Raw genomic sequence first — 15,079 nt, 5'->3', positions numbered from 1 at the left:
TGACCATGAGATCAAGCCCCTAAGGCACAGAATCTGTGCCACTTAGAAAAACCACCTAGTCTAAAAAAACCTGCTAGCTAAGGGTGAGTGAACTTCATCATGGATAGTAGAAGGTGGAGTTAATGAGTACTAGGTAGGACTTTGAGACCATCTGCAGTGGAGACCAGTTTTTTCCATTAACCTTCCCCTAAGTTTCCCTTAGAGAAAGATGCCCACTAGGCTCATCCAAAGTCACTCCTGCTTCCCAAGGCCAGTCCAGCTTCAGCATCTCTCTTAGGATTGCAATGAGACCAACTTTTTCTCCACCCACTCCTGCTGCCATCATGAGGGGTCAAGAGGTAGAAACCTCTTGCATTCAAATCTCCATCTCAGAGTCCATTTTCTGGGGAACTCAACTTGTGGCAGTTTTTAATAATATCAGTCCCTGGGGCACCTGGGTGGCTCAGTCAGTTAAGCATCTGACTTCAGCTCAGGGCATGATCTCATGGTTCGTGAGTTCAAGCTCTGCATCTGGCTCTGCAAGGAGAGCAGGGAGCCTGCCTTGGATTCTCTAACTCTCCCTCTCAATCTGCCCCTCCCTCGCTTGTACTCTGTCTCTCAAAAATTATAGATAAACAGTAAAAAATTATATCAGTTCCTATTACATCCATTTTCTTTTATTCTATATTTCTCCCTAGTTGATACATATTTTTGCAGGGTAGGCAGCTTGATTATTATCTTTTGTGCATGCACATTTGTGTTTATTTTTTAATTTACTACTGTCATAAAGCACTCTTTCCAAATATTATTACACAGTATTTTAATGTCAATATAACATTCCCTTCAGTTGATGTAGCATAATTTTTAAAAACCATCCTCTATTGTTGGCCATTTGAGGTTATTTTTACTATACAGCACATCTTACATAAAATTAATATCTTCTTTCAGACGACTATCTTTTTCAATTGAATTAACTCTTTACATAAATTCTGAGCAGTAGGATGATGGAGTAAAAGGGGGTGAACATCTATCTTTAGGTCTCTTGGTATCTGTTACCAAACTGCTTTCCAAAAACATTGCATCATTTATACTGCTGTATCAAGGAGCATTTCAGCACAATCTTCTGTCATTAGAAATTATTACCACAGAATTTGTTGGTAGCTTAATAAATATAAATAGTCTTCATTATTGTATTATCTTGTATCTTTCCTGCAAATTCTGGCTGAGATTTTAATTCTTATTGTTACTATGATTTCCTTTTGTGTGCTAATGTTCCTAGGAATACTGATATTACTTTTGTAAATTAGAAGGCACTCTCACCACCTTCACCTAAATAGAAGAGAACAGAACCAGTTTCTGGTGAGTAAAATTCAAGTAGAAGCAACATGGTAATCTACTAGAGAGAGCACTAGATTTGGAGTCAGTGAATGTAACCTCAAGTTCTGGCTGAGTCGGTTACTATTTGTATTATTTTGAAAATATTTCAGACCACCAGAAAAATTGAGAGACCTCAGAGTAGGCCAGAACCTATTTCGATACCTTTTCTTTCTCAAAGATGTTTCAAAATGACAGACGCCATATATAGAAATTGATCAGAAGGATTTCAGTCTTTGTTATATTCTTCAGAATTACTCACATTACATCTGCTCTATACCTAAAGGTTGGAGTCTTCAACTCTCCAGGGTGTCCAAGGTACTGGAACTGACCAGCATGGCTCACTTGGTCTCGGTCAGTGGGTGTTTGGTGATAGAGAGGTTATCAGGCTTCTGAAGCAGACACTTTGTTGACAGAAGAGAGAAGTAGGTCAAGGAGATATGGTGTCCAGATCAAAAAAAACAAAAAACAATAAAACCATTATTTTATGTTCCATGGTTTAAAAAAGTTTCAGAAAAATAGGGTTAGTTGACATTAATAGACCCTTTGTAAATGATAGTTATCTTACTTGTTTAGGATTATTGATTTTTGGTTTTGGTTATTGGATTATTGGTTTTTCTTTAATTTTTTCAACAGACATTTATTGAGGCACTAAGCTAAGTTCCAGGGATATAAAAGTGAATAACACAGTCTTTGCCCTCAGGAAAGACATAATTTACAATGGAGACAGCCACTTACAAGATTATAACTACAATATATAATTATAACAGTATGTTTACCACAGCTATAAAAGTACACAATGGCTTTCTTCTCCTGTTGTGAATTATGTGTTTCAGGATTTTAATGTTTTAACATATCTTGTACTTCTGCTTATTAAAGAAATTAGAGGCTGAAAAGCTGAAAAAGAGGAGACAAAAATGTCATTATCTAAAAGTGACAAAACTGCATATCTGAAAACCCTAGGAGTATCAACTAAACAACCACCATAAACAGCAAAACAGTATAGTAAGGTGGTTGCATTCAAAATTAATATACAGAAAAAAATTAATGTACAGAAATAATTAATCTTCATCTATACTAACAATCAGTCAGGAATCTACAGAAAAGACTCCACTTATAAAATAATTTTTAAGGATAAAATAGGTATAAATTAAATAATAGTAGATGCATAATACCCATAGAAAGAAAATTTTAGAACACCAATGAGGAAAATGAAAGACAATTTTAACAAACAAAAGTCAAAACATTCCTGGAGAGGATGCTGACTCAACAGTATAAATATGTTTGTTTTCTCTAAATTAATCTATAAATTTAATCCAGTCACCCTCCTCTATCCAAATTTAATTTGCAAGCTGATCTACAGTTTATATAGAAAGATCAACAAGCAAGAATAACCAGGAAATTTTTTGAAAAATTTAATGAGAAGGGACTAGCCCTAGCATATGTTAAAATACATTGTAAGACCGTAATTTTTAAAAGTTTCTACTGATGTATGAAAAAAGAGATCAATGGAGCAGAATAGAGCAGTACAGGAATAGAACCAAACACGTATAGGTATTTGTATAGAATAAAGTGAGCAAAGAGATGCATTAGTTACTCTGTGGTGTTAGGAAGTCAGTGTAGCGGACTCTGTGTTACACCATCCATATGCCCGCTTCAGGGCCAAGGCACCAATTCTCACGGCTACTGAGAATGCTGTTCGCAGAGACTCCTGGGTGAGTCCCTCCCTAGGAATTGAAGTCAGCTGAAGGGGACTGCCTCATCCAAAATTATATTCTTAGAGTCTGTAATATCCAAGGACTGGTTGATGCAGGTGTGCAAATGCCTGGACCTCTTTGCTCAACTTAAGACAACTCTGCAACCATTCCAGGTCCAGAGCTCGTGGAATCAGCTAAAGGTTTGTTGCCACTTCCTCTCAGTTCAACTTCTCTCTCTGTCCAGTTTGGCTTCCTTCACTCCCTTATAGATACAATTTCAGAAAGCACTCCCCGTCAAACTTCTTGCATACAAATCTCTGTCCCAGAATCTGTGTCTTGAGGAACCCAATCTTCAAAATGACTTTCTTCTTTTGTTAGATGCAAACCTCTCAAATTCAACTAGAATAAATTATAGCTGATTCAAAGCTGCAAATGTAAAATTAAAAAAAATTTAAACCATAAATGCAGTAGAAGAAACTAGAGAATACTTTTTATACCCTTGATTAGCCTAAATATTAGAACCCATTTAAAAAATAGGTTTTTCCACATTAAAATAAAATTCTGATGAACTGATAAACAAAATGTGGCATATGCATACAATGGAATATTATTCAGCTCTAAAAAGGAAGGAAATTCTGACACATGCCACAATAGGGATGGACCTTGAAGACATTATGCTACCTGAAACAAGCCAGTCACAAAAGGACAAGTACCATCTGATTCTACTTTAAAAAAATTTTTGTTTTAATGCTTATTATTTGAGAGAGAAAGAGACAGAGTGCAAGTAGGGGAGGGGTAGAGAGAGAGAGGGAGACAGAGAATCCAAAGCAGGCTCCAGGCTCTGAGCTGTCAGCACAGAGCCCAACACAGGGCTCCAACTCACCAATCATGAGATCATAACTTAGGTTGAAGTCAGACGCTTAACCAACCGAGCCACCCAGGCATGCCCCCCTCCTTTTTTTTAAATGGCTGATTCCACTTATAGGAGATACCTAGAGTAGTTAAATTCACAGACAAATAAAATGGAAATAGTGTTTACCAGGGCCAGGAGTAGGGGGCAGAGGGAGGAAAGGGGAGTTGTTATTTAATGGGTACAGAGTTTCTATTTTGGATTTCTGTTCTGGAAATGTATAATGTTGATGGTTGTACAACATGGTGACTATACTTAATGCTACTGGGTTGTACACTTAAAAATGGTTAAAATGGTATATTTTATGTCATGTATATTTTACCACAATAATAAACAAACAAACAAATGAATAAATAAGTAATAAATAAATTGTCTGGCAAAACCACCAAAGTGAAAAGAAACAAAATATTTGCAACTTCTATCAAAACAAAGGGTTAACTGTCCCGTGGAGCAATAAGGAAAAGACTGAAAGTACAATAGAAAAATGGGGGAAATGATAGAAACAGAGCATTCGCAAAAGAAACAAAATTGGCTTTTAGATGTATAAAAATATGGTCAACTTCACTCATCAAAAGAGAAATACAATTCAAATCAGATTGAGATACTATCTTATACCTGTTAGGTTAGCTCAGATTAAAAAACAATATTTTCAATTATTTTTTTAAAAACACAGCTGGGATTCCAAAAGCTAATGAGTGTATAAGGAAATATGCATACATTGTCACCACACTGAGGAAACATTTGGCAATACCTATCCAAATTATAAGAACATATCCCTTTGACTCAAAAATTCTACTCCAAGGAATTTATTCCATAGACATACTGTACCTATAACTTACAACCACATAGTATATGTGGTTATGCAAGATTACACACTGCAGTGGGTTTTGTAATAATAAACATTTGAAAACAATCAGGAAGACCATCAATAGGAAATTTGTTAAAACCCTTTTAAAAAGGAAAGCAATCCACTGAAGAGATATGTGTCAGGGGATTTGTGAAGGGTCCCACCTTCTCCAGGTGGGTAACTGAGTCCTAAGAAGTTTCAGAGATTATTTGGGTAAATAAATGAAGCTAGTAATCTGAACTGTGATTGATGTGATCACTCACTGGCTTAGGGACTTTGAGTCTTTTCTGCTCTCCAAATGAGCCAATGGCTAGAGGATCGTGTCCAAAAGAAATATAGGAACTTGACAGTTAGGACTAGGAAAAAAAAAAAAACCACAATGAAAAGACAGGCCTATTAAGTCTAAAAAGAGTTCCAGTGATCCACACAAGGACTTGCACACAAATGTTTCTAGCAGAATCATTCATAATAGTCCCAAATTGCAAACTACCTAAATGCTCATCAGTTTGTGAGTGGACACACCGTGGTATAGCCATACAATGAAAAGCTATTCAGCATTAAAAGGGATCAAATTACAGAGGAATCTCAAAAACCTAATGGTTAGTGAAAGTAGCCAGACACAGGTACCTGTACAGTATATGATTCCTTTTATATGAAACTTCCATAAAAAGCCAAGCTATAGAGTCAGAAGTTAGATTTCTCGTTCCCCAGGGTGGGGGTCAGGGGATTAACAGCAAATGTGCATGATGGATCTGCCTTGGGTGATGAAAATATTCCAAAGTGGACTGAGGTTGGTGGTTGCACTATTTGATACAGTTACTTTGAAAAACCACCAGGTTATGGTCTCAGTAAAATTATTTTGAAAAAGTTCTGCTGGATGAGGGTGTCCACTCAGATGGTTTGCATACCTCTAGAGTGAGAAGACTCAATTGAGGCCTTTTCCTTACTCTCCTGCCTCATGGTTTGCTTTTTGCCAGCTGAATCAGCCTGAACTAAGACTGGAAGATCTCTAGAAGGGGTCAGGGAAAACAGTGGGCCTTCTCCGGAGTGTTGGAGATTCTCCTGCTCGCAACGGAGAAAATAGGAACGGGCAGCATTCATGCTCCATCGCCTGAGCCTGGGCTGACAAGGAAGCTTTCTTGAGAAAAAAGACACTTCCTCAGCCAGGACTCAGGGCTGGAGTAATGCAAACAGGGACTGAGGACCCAGAGTGGAAGTATAGACCCAAGCTGAGGCTAGAAGGGAGCACACTGCCAGATAAGCAAGGAAATAGATTCCCCATATGGCTTGGGTTGCTGAAGTTTCCAGCTTGGATGGGTCTTCCTTTGGTGGCCAGGTGTGGTGGAGGGATAGCTCGGGGCCTGAGACCGTGGAGGTAATGCTGTGCTAGGCAGCTCTACTAGTGATATATGCCACTCATGAGACACAGATTCAGAGCGTTTGCATAGAGATCTCTTTAGTTTGATAATCTCATTATTCTGTGGCTGATTCTGTGAGGTTCCAGTAAGAGAGGATCACCAGTGGCCATTCCCATAATTACATTCCTAGGGCACTGCCATGGAACTACCTGGCAGGTAAGAGAGAGATGTGAAAGGAAATGGAGGATGTTGAGAGACATTAAGAAAAATGTTAAGAAGGAAAGCAAGGCCAGGATCCCACAGGGCACAAGGTGTGGCATGGTGGCTGGGAACCCTGGCTTTCCCATCACTGACTGAATTCTGGACCAGGCTGCCTCTCACTATTATGGGTTTGCCCTTGAAGAGGTTGCACAAAGTTTCAGATCTTCAGTTTCCTCACTTGTGAAATGGACACATGGCAGTGACTTCCACACAGAATTCTCACGGGGATGAAAGGATGTGGAGCATCTAAGTGCTTGGCACAATCCCAGGTACATAGTGTCTGCTCATTAAGTGCTAGAAAGTTGTATTGTTGTTGCTATTCTCTCTTGTCTTAAAAGCACTGAGTGGGGAATATATATACAGCATGGTGACTATAGTCAATTCTATACTGCATATTTGAAAGTTGCTAAGAAAGTAGATCTTAACAGTTCTCATCACAAGAAAATAAATGGGTGGGGCGCCTGGGTGGCTCAGTTGGTTAAGCATCCAACTTCGGCTGAGGTCATGAACTCATGGTTTGTGAGTCTGAGCCCCACGTCGGTCTCTGTGCTGACAGCTCAGAGCCTGGAACCTGCTTCGGATTCTGTGTCTCCCACTCTCTGTGCCCCTCCCATGCTCATGCTCTGTCTCTCTTTGTCTCTCAATAATAAATAAATGTTAAACAAATAATTAAAAAAAAAGAAAAACATGTGTGACTATGTGTGGTGATGGGTGTTAACTAGACTTACTGTGGTGATCATTTCACAATGTGTACAAATACCAAATCATTATGTTGTATACCTGAAACTAATATAATGTTGTATATGTCAATTGTATCTCAATTTTTTTTAAAAAAGCAGTGTGATGAAGAGGCCCATGTAGTGAGAACCTCACGCCCCATGCCTATAGCCAGCATCCATTTGCCATCCAAATGAGTAGGCCACCTTGAGTACAGATCTTGCAGCCCAACTCAAGCCTCCCATTGTTAACAGCTCTAGCCAATAGCTGCACAGCAACCCCACTAGAGACTTTAACCCAGAACCATCCAGCTAAGTGTCTTCTGAGTTCCTGACCCACAGACATGTTGAGATTAATGAATAACAGATATTTATTTTTTAAGCAAAAGAAAGAAAGAGGAAAAGAAAGAAAGGTAGGGGCACTTGGGTGGCTTAGTCGGTTGAGCATCCGGCTTCAGCTCAGGTCATGATCTCATGGTCCGTGGGTTCTAGCCCCGTGTCAGTCTCAGTGCTGACGGCTAGCTCAGAGTCTGGAGCCTGCTTCAGATTCTGTGTCTTCCTCTCTCTCTGACCCTCCCCTGCTCATGCTGTCTTCTCTCTCTGTCCCTCAAAAATGAATAAAACCTTAAAAAATTTTTTTAAAAAAGAAAGAAAGGTAGTGAGATCACGCAATAGGGGAACATTAGTGGTACAGCTCCTTTTTTACAAGCAGTAAGTAACAGTCAAAGCACATTCCTGGTGGATATACCAAAGGCCATGTCTATTTCTCACCTTGTCTCTCCAATGCTGAAACCAGCCAAAGTGAAGGCATCTTGCTGACTTGACTTTTAACAACAATCTGCAGAGGTGCTTTCGGCTCTGGTCAGAGGAAAAATTAATGAGCTGTTTTGTATTGCAAACTCCTTAATCAAACTGCCAGGACTGGCTCCCCGCCTCATGCCTGAACTGTTGCCAATAATCCATTTTAACTCCCCTTAAGTTCTTAGTAGTGGCTTCAATGACTGTGAGAGTTAGAGAGGCCAACTCTTTGAGCCTTAAGTATTCACAAATAAATCAGGTGACTGTTTAATATTGGGCATGTTAATCTGTATTTGCAATCCAACAGACAGAATATATACATTATTTATAATGTCCTGGGAACTCAATTTTGTAAGATTTATGAGATAGGAAATGTATTTGTGCTTGACTTCAAGTTAGGAATAGTGGTCATCATCTGTATCATGTAAACTGAATTTAACACTTAAAGCCATAATATCCCATTTTTATAGCCAAATAGGCCTTTATCCCTCAAAATCACGGCAAGGTCACCTAATTGTGCCGTTGTTCAGCCAGGACGTTTCATTTCCTCTAGCTGTTTCACTTGGAAGGCAACCAAACCTGAATTTCATCAGGGATATCAGTTCTGCAGTGCGGCCTCCAAGTCTAGAAGATTCTATGACCTTCCCAAAACTTAAAAAATAAATCCATTCAGGGGCACCTGGGTGGCTCAGTCGGTTGAGCATCAGACTCTTGATTTAGACTCATGTCATGATCTCACAGTTCATGAGTTCAAGCCCCACATTGGGCTCTGTGCTGATCAGCACTCAGCCTGCTTGGGATTATCCATCTCCTCTTTCTCTGCCTCTCTCTTGCTCAATCTCTGTCTCTCTGTCTCTCTCTCAAAATAAATAAATAAATAAAACATTAAAAAAAAAAGAAAACCAAATCCATTCAGAGGAGGGATGCGGGGGAATGGGCAAAGTGGGCGAAGTGGAGTGGGAGATCCAGGTTTCCAGTTATGGAATGAATAAATATGGAAATAAAAGGCGCATCATAGGGGTAGAGTGAATGATACTGTAATAGCAATGTGTGGTGATAGATGGTAGCTACACTTGTAGTGAGCACAGCATAGCAGATAGAGATGCTGAATCACTATAGGTCGTACACCTGAAACTAATGCAACATTGTGTGTCAACTATATTCAAATAATTTAAAATTTTAATTTAAAAATTAAAACAAAACAAAAAAAAGAAATAGATGTGTTTTGTATTTAAATTAGCCAGAATTGTTTTCTGCTGCTTACTATAGAGAGCCCTGACTGATATACACTTCTCATATTTCAGTTTTCTGATGTAAAATTTGAATACTGTTAATTATACCTTATTAACCCTAACTTGGATTTAAATGTTAAATAGGTAATCTATCTTTCTTGCAAATAATTAACAGAAAAATTATTTCACATTTAAGAATAAAATTAGACTGCTTGCTTCTTTCTCCATTCCTCCATTTCTTTTCAAAGAAATTTGCATATATTAAGATAAGAAAAAAAATCCTTCAGTGAACTGGGAAGTCATTGTTTTTTGAAACAGGTATAACATCTCTTGGTAATAAAAGTATTATAATACTTTGAACACTATGGATATTGAAATTTTAATTAAGAGATACTATTTTTGAAAATGTATTAAAAACTTTGATCTTCTAGGAAGAAAGAGGATATAAAATATAAGATATTCTCATTAAAGATGTTACAATAGGTCTATAAAGGACTGAGACATATATCTTCACCCAGCTGGAAGAGATGGCGGGAAATGAAGTCTTTGCTCCGAGGGACATGTGACCAGCTGATCACTAATGAGTATACAATATGGATGAAGGGGAGAATGCACATGGTCCCTACTACAAGGGTTTCTTCCATGTCAAAAAATACAAACATTGTTATTTTTAACAATGCATAGACTTTTAACCGACTGAGCCACCCAGGCACCCCAGCAATGCATAGGCATTTAAGACATGTAAGAGATTTCACATTCTCTTTTAACTCAAGGTCTTTTTATACCAGTCTTATGTTCATGTTTTATACAGAGCAAATATTTTTCTTGCCTCATCGGAGTGCTGTTTCAAAGAGAAACTTAAAAGGAACTAGATAAGATGAGGATACAGATGGAGATGCCCAGTCACAGAGGCCAGAGGTAAAGCCAGAGGCAGTCAGAGCCTCTGTAACTTGTGACTGGTGCTCAATAGGCAGATGGTGCTCTATTAGGGAGCATGAGGCAAATTACATTGATATTTAGGCAAGAAACAGAAAATGTCATCTTGATACTCTTCCTCTGGGCCCCAATTCTCCGTGGAGATTGAATAACTGCTTCTTGATTTAAAGGGAAAAAATGTAGACTCATGCTCTGATTATCCCAGATACTCAATGATAAAAAAATAGAACAAAATAAACTCATGGTTCAAACTGAAGATTGAAGAAAATGTATGCTAGTGTTTTCACAGGTTTTTTCCCTTCCAATTAAAGACTATTTAGTGTATTTAGATCAGATTATCTATGTTTTCTCCTCTATGGTTCAAACCTTGAATATTTAGGATCTAGTAAGGTGTAGTGATTGATGGATATAAAAGAATGAAAAATAGGATCCTGGCTTTCTAAGAGCCTTTAGAATCTCAGCCATGGATAATGTAAGGGTCTTCTGGTCCATCTTCCTAAACCCTGTCTCTGTTCTTTGCTCAGTGTACCATCTACCCTGCAGTTCATTTCCACCACGTCCATCTCATCTCATTGCTACTGTCAATGGCTCTCCATGACGCTCAGAACAGCTTTCAAGGCCCTCTTCACTATGGTCTGAATCTGCTGTCTAATTTGCAAGCTCGTTGAGGTCAGATTTGAAAAAGACCAACTGGGAAAAGGAAGGCATAGATACAAAGACAGGGTCTCTGTTCAGACTGCTGAAGCATAACACCATTGACTGGGTGGCTTACACAACAGACATTTACTTCTCACACTTCTGAAGACTGAGTTAAAAAACAATTCTTAAAATTTTAATGTTTATTTTTGAGAGAGAGAGAGAGACAGAGCACAAGCAAAGGAGGGTCAGAGAGAGAGACGGAGACACAGAATCTGAAGCAGGGTCCAGGCTCTGAGCTGTTGACACAGAGCCTGCTGGTGGGTCTTGAACCTACAAACCATGAGATCAAGACCTGAGCTGAAGTCAGACGCTTAACCAACCGAACCACCTAGGCACCCTGGAGGCTGAAAGTTTAAGATGAGGGTGCTTACAAGGTAGGTGTGATTCTGAGGCTTCTCTTTTTGGTCCTGCTAGGTGTGCTCACATGACCTCTTTGTAGGCATGGGGACTGGGGGGTTGGAGTGTAAGCTCTCTGGGGCCTCTTTTTATAAGGGCACTAATCCCATCCTGAGGGCTCCACTCTCATGACCTCATTTAACCCTGAGTATCTCCCAAAGCCCCATCCCCAAATACTACCATGTTGAGGGGGCAGGTAGGGCTTCCATGTATGAATTTTGAGTGACATAATTCAGTCCACAGCAGAAGGACACCCCTAAAAGAGGAGCAAGGGGATGAGCTGAGATTTGAGAAATAAAAGCCCTGTTCTTTTTTGAAAAGGAAGAGAATAACAGGGGCTTCAGATTCAGATAGATCTGATGGAATCCCATTTATTAACTGTGTAGCCTTGGACCAATGACTTAAACATCTCAGTTTCCACAGCTGTAACATGAAGGTAAAAATACATACCATACAGGGTTGTTGTAAGAATTGAGGAGATTGAGGGTTTTAAGTACCTGGCACAGAGAAAAGGCCCTTTAAAGGGTTTGGCAGAGAATGGAAGGCACAGGTGTGCTGCTCAGGAGCAGAAGTTGTGGTGGTAGCCAGAGTCAGAAGCTGTTGAATGAGATGTGCTGTTCCTGAGTACCAGTTCTAGGGAGCAGGAGGCGGGACGGGGTGCCTTCCCTAGTGCCTTCCAACTCTGAAGTCCCATAAATTCGCATATCTATGAAGAAGCAGATCTATTTGTCTCATCTGCTTAGTTGTTATTATCAGTCCATTCGTGGCCAGCACTCTTACAAATATCTCTTTCAATCTTCACTATGACCTGACAGTTTGATAATAATATTCCTATTTTCCAGAGGCACAAACTGAAGCTCAAAGAATGGGTTAACTTAACCCAAGATCCTCATACTGCTGGAGAGGAAGAGAATCTGGATTTGCATCCGGGACTTCTGGATTCCACCTCAGAATGCCAGCTTTCCTGCTCCAACTTTCATGAAGTTGAATATTCGTCATACAAATAGCAGTAGGAAGAGACTGAAGCACAAAATGAGTGGGGTATTGTAAGAGAACGTGTGGCTTCAAATGAGCTTGTGTCTCCAAGGCTGAACAAATTCCGGTTGGGGTACCAGCAGAATTTATATACAAGAAGACTACTGGCAGCTGTTCAGGACTGTGGAGCCAAGGGAGGGGGACCAGAAGGCTGTGGAAGGGTACACACTGTTCCAATTTGTGAAAAGGGGAAGAAAGTAGATGCCAGTCCTGGGCAAAGTTCTTGAAGGGCAAGTTGTGACTATAAAAAAAAAAAAAAGGAAGGATCTAATTACTAGGTGCCATCAAGTTTTCAGTGACAAGCAATTATTCTCAATAAACCCTTCAGATAAGGTCAAAGACTTATATGTGTTTATTTAGACAATGCATTTTGCTCATGCTAATAAACAATTTGTAAATGTGTAGACTGGAGGATAGACAAATAGATTCATAACAAGTTGAAAATCTATTTTTTCAATTTAATAAAGAATTTTAGATTTCATTGTTTCCATGAAAAATACAAATTTTTGGTTTTTCTTTTTCTTCCTTCTTTCTGTCATTCAATAGTTTTTGAGCATCTATATCTATCTGAAAAGATACAAAAAAGCAGTTCAATTCCCTAACCTTACATTGCTCCTAGATACTAGGGTTCCCAGTTTTGATTCAAACCCTGGGTTCAAATCCCACCTCCATCAGCTCACCAGCTTTGTGACCTGTGGGAGTAACTGACCACTCTAAGCCTCAGCTTCTCATTCATAAAATGGAGATAATAACAGTACTGACCTCATCAGGTTGCCTTGTATACAGTTAGTATTCAATAAATGGAGCTGTGATTCTTTTCTTTTTAAAACAATTTTTAAAATGTTTTTATTTTTGAGAAAGAGACAGAGCTTGAGTGGGGGAGGAGCAGAGAGAAAGGGAGACGCAGAGGCCGAAGCAAGCCCCAGGCTCTGAGATGTCAGCACAGAGCCTGACATGGGGATCGAACTCACCAGCTGTGAGATCAAGACCTGAGCCAAAGTCAACGCTTAACCTACTGAGCAACCCAGGTGCCCCCGTTATTATTTTCAATAAACTTTTATAAGTTATGACACTTAGAATAGAAGGAAAGAAAGAAGCCCAGGAGCCCAATGTTAATCATGACCACATCCTTTCCTAAGTCTTTTGATACTCTTTTATAAGTTTCTTATTTAGGTTGATGAAGTAATTTGTTTAATTTTGTAGGCCAAACTCACTTTCTTTTCTGGTCAGGTGGTTTTTTTTAATTAAATTTTATTTATTTGAAAGAGAGAGGGAGAGAGAGAATCCCAAGCAGGCTCCATGCTGTCAGCACAGAGCCTGACATGGGTCTTGATCATGACCTGAGCCAAAATCAAGAGTTGGAGACTTAACCAACTGAGCCACCCAGGTACCCCTGGTCAGTTTCCATTGATCCTCTATCAATTGAGGGCTTCAACTTGGCTTCTTAGAATATTTTCTCATGCTTGGAAGAGGCAGATCAAGCTCCATAATGGCCCTGAGGAGTACAAGAGTAGACCTAGTGGAAAAATGAGGGTCAGCTTCCTGGGAAGGGGTATTACCTGGGGGTTAGACCTGGGGTAGAGCACAGGCCTACCCTCAAATACCTAGGGGCACCTGACATGTAGCAATGTGTGGATCTGGCTTGGTATAAACAGTATCTAATATATCTAGTAACTGTCTTTTGTTGATATGTGCAAACTATGGGTCCAGTGTTGATGGCATATATGAGTATTTTTTCCCAAAAAGCTGGAAATCCATATTTTAATAAGAAGCGTTCTAGTATGTTAATGTTAGCAACTAGTTTTTAAAAATAAAACAAAACAAATCTGAGAAGGAGGATTCAGCTCACTGGCCATGAATTGGCTTTGAGAGTGTTCAGCATTGTAGGTACAAATAGCCTCCCTAGTAAGGTCTACACCCTTCCCTAAAGAGGAAGAAGGGGACTCTGGAAGCCACCAGCTCCTTGTAGAAGCTAGGGGACTAGAACCATGCTGACAAAGCCAGAGTAACCCTGTTGTTACAGGTTGAAATCAATCATTTATTTCTCTATCAGTCAAAATTCTTTATCCACCAGCTTCTTGCACCAAAGAACCAAGCTTCTGTGAACCTTGTTTTGTAATCACTGGCGGAATCTTTCCTGTGAAGGGAGGAAGTGGGAAGCCAGAACTTCTAAGTCGTGTTTTGAGTTTTTGTTTGTTTTTACTGAAGTTTTTTTTTTTTTTTTTTTTTTTTTAGTTTCTTTCTCTTCTCTGGCTTCTTTCTATCTTCTTCATTCTGAGGGCCAAGTTCCCAAACTGTAGACTCTAATTCCGGTGGTCCCTGCCAGGTGACACCCATGCTGCACACCTGTCTCTGCAGACAGACACACCACTCTCCTCTGTTGCAAGGATCTTTTTCTCTGCTTGGAATAAGTCTGATAAACTCATTCACTTCAAGTGTTAATAGCAGGAGGCCCAGGTACCTGATAAGAATAACACCCTGCTGCCACCTGTTATCTCCTCCTCTGGAGGGCTTTTATTTTTAATACTCTTCAACTTCAAAGTCAGCTTTCTATCCCTGGAAGGGCAAACCCTTCGACAGATGGCTGGGAAAGATCCTTTGCGAAGCCTGAGGAGTGAGAGATCGGCTTTCCTACAGAGGTTAAAGCGCTGCCGACAGGGCAAAAGATACCAGTCAGGGATTTTCAGTAAATGCCAGACAGGAGGCCCTCCAACTCTTTTTGAACCTTTTCCATAGCTGAATAAATAAATAAATAAATAAATAAATAAATAAATAAATAAATGTGTGTATATATATGTATATATATGTATACATATATATACATATATATACACACATATA

General features: G+C 39.4%; 1 long non-coding RNA gene across 3 annotated transcripts in view; it reads right to left on the bottom strand.

Moving 5' to 3' along the window:
• The window catches only part of LOC115296010, a 64,428-nt gene that overhangs the window by 23,770 nt on the left and 25,579 nt on the right, over positions 1–15,079 (bottom strand). The window contains exons 1-2 of one of the 3 annotated variants that reach the window (XR_003910679.1): positions 7,914–7,974; positions 1,616–1,757 (exon numbers count right to left, since the gene is read on the bottom strand). This is a non-coding gene — a long non-coding RNA (uncharacterized LOC115296010). Of the gene's footprint in view, positions 1–1,615; positions 1,758–2,950; positions 3,407–7,913; positions 7,975–15,079 lie in introns of those variants that run through there. The other 2 variants (XR_003910678.1, XR_003910680.1) reach the window with 2 other exon arrangements.

The sequence above is a fragment of the Suricata suricatta genome, chromosome 7, assembly GCF_006229205.1.
Source record: "Suricata suricatta isolate VVHF042 chromosome 7, meerkat_22Aug2017_6uvM2_HiC, whole genome shotgun sequence".
NCBI classification, from domain to species: Eukaryota; Metazoa; Chordata; class Mammalia; order Carnivora; family Herpestidae; genus Suricata; species Suricata suricatta.
Note: the sequence above shows the minus strand (reverse complement) of the source record. Positions and strands in the feature narration are given on the sequence as shown.